Raw genomic sequence first — 3,819 nt, 5'->3', positions numbered from 1 at the left:
AGCTCGTAAGAAGGGTTTTGAGGGGATCAATTTCGGGTACAGATAAGGCCTGTTTGGGATACCCGTTTGGGTGAGGAAATGTTTATAATTATAAATTATTTTCTTTTCCTTTAATTCCCTTCCCAAGCACCGTTTCCCCAAACCCGACGCCGATCCCTCCCCTCCTCCCTTCCCCGACCTCCCTTCCTTCTCCGATCTCCCTCGCAGACGAGCGACGCCGATGAGAGTGAGGCTCTAGCTCCGGCGATCTCCCTTTGTAGTCATCGACCCTCAAGCTCAAATCCAGCCGAAGCTTTTCTTCTCGCTCTGATCTCTCTGTTCTTCACGGGGACGAACCGACACCGACGATCGCCGGAGTAGATCTATTGCCAGGGCATCAAGGGTGAGCTATCTTGTTCTTCCTTGATTTCCCGTAAGCCTCAGCGCCAAATCTTCCCTTGATTCCTCCTCTTCCTTTGGTGGCGTTGTGCCCTAGCGGGATCTTGAAGGTAAGAGATCTACCTAGGTTATGATTCGAGTAGGTGTTCTTCTTCTTGGATTGATTTGGGTGGTCTTCTAAGAAGCTGAGATTGTATTTTGGTTCCAGCCACCTCAACTCTGTTGGGGATTGTTTTCTTCATCGAAGCTGTGATCCTCTCCGGTGATTGAAGTCTCGGTGAAGAGGTGGAGTGTTTGAGGTGATGCATGACAGGTGTTTGATGAAATGCTTTGTGCTCTTGTCTCCTTTGTTTGTGCCGGTGTCGCCCTATCCTCTGCCCTAGCTCATTGCCGCAGCGACAACCTGATTCCACCTAGGAGAGATCTTGGATATGGTATACGGGTAAGTCAAGCTCAATATTGATTAACATGGATTGATTTCATACTTTGATGTTGAGATTAACTATGCGACTGATCAGTGTTGCTCCGATGAGGATTAAATATGGGAGGTTAGCTGATCAGAGATAGAGTTTCAGTGTAGGGATCTATTTGAGGTGTTGTTGCTAGAACAGTGGGCGTTCACTGCAAGGAAATGTTGTCGGGCAGTGAAACATTGGAGAAGGGGTTGTTGACAGGGAGTTAAGGTAAGGTTAAGAGTTGATCTTGTATTTTGTTATAGGGTAATTGATGGATTTATGTGATTTGGTTGTTAGGTTAGTAGGAGATGGAAATGTGGGCAACAGTGAGCATCACACCTGTGGCTTCCAATAGTGGGTTGCTCGGATCACATGCTAACAGTGGAGTGCAATGGAATTGGGTAAGTTGTGCTCTAAATTGATTACATTATGTAATGAATTAGATTAAGGAATTAATTGGGATGTGAATTAGACTAGGAAATGATTGAGTTGATTGAGGATTGTTGGATTTTGCGGTTGATCATGGTTTAATGATTTAGTTGATAGGTTATTGTGGGTTGATATCCTTTGTGATGTGGATGGGATGAATTATTGTGGATTAAGAATTAAGGTGATTTTATTGCTGTATTGGTTTGGATTGGTAGGGATGGATTGTAGGAATTTAAATTAAGTTGTATTGGATTGATTAGTAGATTTAGAAGGATTTATGATGAGTTTGGATTAGTGTTTGATTGATGATGAATTATGTGAATTGAATTGGATTAATTCATGAGGAGATTTGATTAGTGATGATTGTGGATTATGGTTGGATTTAGAAAGAGTAGGGTTTAAGGATGGACCTCTCATCTACTTTGGTTCGGATCATTGGGTAGAAACTAAACAGAGTTACCTAATCGACGTAGGATTAGGTTTTGAGTTTAGTTTGTTGTTGATTATGTGAGTAGCTAAATATATTATGTAATCGCAGGACTTGGATTCGGGACGAGCGTCTCGACGTGGGATTTCCGGACACGATCTACGTATTAAGGCGGGTATTTCTTCCTTGCCTCTGTGTAGATTTTATTGAGCTTAGTGCATGGTTTTATGAGATGGTTTAGGATGCTTTATCTTATATCATGTTCGTTTGTTGCTTTCCTGCTTGATACCGATGCTTGACCCTTGTGATGATCTATTTAATTCTTATACAGTCTACACTTTGGATTATCTATACTCTGTGGTATTTGTGTACATGTAGAGTATGTATGGTAGGGATTACTTCATTGGCGGTATTCATATGAGGCTTATCCGTGGTATATCGGGTATACTTCGTACGGTGTGATGATTGGAGTCGTGTTGATTGTATATACATGGTTTATACACGTGTTTGATGTGTTTTTCTGGAGGATACATGTTGATTGTACCGTGGGGTTGTGTAGGTGTATCTGTTGAGGTTATTGGAGATCTTTGGTTGACTATACATGTGTGGTTATATACGTATGTTTGGTGGGATATATGGAGGTATCATGATGATTATACCCGTGTTGTGGGGGCACTTAGGTGGAGTTAGAGTTTGCATGGATGATGACGCTGTCCGTATCATGATTATTTATATATATCATGTTCATCATTCATTTCATACTGACGACTATCGTCTCCTCTGTAGTTGAGAGGGTTGTCGGTCTTTTATAGCTGTCTATTTGGCCACTGATGGAGAGTGGTAGTTTGGAGTAGAGCTAGTCCTGTCGCGCTTACTTAGCCGCTCAGTGTTTTGTCAGCCTCGACCACTCTGGAGTAGTGAGTCTTGAGGGTACAGTAGTCGGAGGGCTAGAGATGTGAGTGGTCAGGGACCCTTAGCTAGGTGGTTATATAACTACTTAGTGGGCCGTTCGCTTCGGCCGCTTATGGCGGTGTTTGTTACGGAGGCTAGTACGGTTTGTCAGTGGTCGTGGTGTCTAGAGAGGTGGCGGGGGTGACCGTGGAGCGTGCGTGCACGTTGGCATTTGATCGTGGTGCGTCTTTGGAGATATATTTGCATCGTGCCTAGTAGATACTAGTTGCGTGTGTTTGTGGTATGTTGCGTTTGTTTGCGATATGATTGTTGCGTATGGTTGTCATCTGCATCGTATCGTTTATTTTACATGTATTTGCGATCGTATTTATATTCACAGGTGTCACGGGTGTGTCCATTGCGAGATCCGGTGAGGTTCTTGATCTTGGTATCTTGCGTCGATTTGATTGGGTATGTATTTACCATTATATCAGAAGTGGGTTGTGCGATTCGTATATCGATTATGATTATGTCGGGTTATTCGTCGGTATGTTCGGATCGTTGGTTATGATAGTATGATCGTATTCTTTGTTTCCCTCGAGGCTATACTTTTGATCTCCGTGTTTTGTTTATGGACCATGCACTATCATTTATTACCCTGAGTTACTATACTCACCGCATGTATACATTTATGTTTCGGGTAGCTTGTAGATGGTTGGTGTCGCTCGGAGTATCTGTCTGCGGGTCCTACGTCGCGAAGACCGTGCTTATTTTCTTTTGTATATTCTTTTATTATTTTGGCGTTGTATTTGCGTATAGCCTGTGGCTATCCTATGGTTTTAGTGTTGTATTTGTGTTTAAGCCGTGGCATTTTATTTATTTGTGTTGTGTGGGCTTTCCCTTCGTTTTTTGTGTTTGATGTGTGGGTTGTTTATATATATAGCTACGTGGTTGTGATTGTTTCGTTCCAGTAGTGTGGACATTATTATAACTGCGTGGTTGTGTATATAAATATTCGGTAGCGTGTGGTGATGTATTTTCTTGTAGTGATCTTGATTGTCACGTCTTGGGGAGGTCTTCTTGGGATTTTGTCTGCGGAGACTCCTGGGCGTGACACGTCTTGGTCTCTGGGTTATCTTAACCTAGGGACTATGAAATGACCCGAGGACGGTGAGAGTCGATGCAGTGTCACTGATAAAAGTAAAATACTTGTTATCTTTTAATACTTCTAATATATAA

The 3,819-nt window shown here is 42.5% G+C and overlaps 1 long non-coding RNA gene across 1 annotated transcript; it reads left to right on the top strand.

Annotated features, from left to right (window-relative positions):
* LOC121997460 lies at nucleotides 1-1,861 on the top strand. The gene is made up of 5 exons (XR_006116275.1): nucleotides 1-488; nucleotides 587-820; nucleotides 897-1,061; nucleotides 1,131-1,234; nucleotides 1,801-1,861. It is a non-coding gene; the product is annotated as an uncharacterized LOC121997460 (long non-coding RNA).
* Nucleotides 1,862-3,819: the final 1,958 nt, after the last annotated feature.

This window comes from Zingiber officinale, chromosome 6A, assembly GCF_018446385.1.
Source record: "Zingiber officinale cultivar Zhangliang chromosome 6A, Zo_v1.1, whole genome shotgun sequence".
NCBI lineage: Eukaryota > Viridiplantae > Streptophyta > Magnoliopsida > Zingiberales > Zingiberaceae > Zingiber > Zingiber officinale.
Note: the sequence above shows the minus strand (reverse complement) of the source record. Positions and strands in the feature narration are given on the sequence as shown.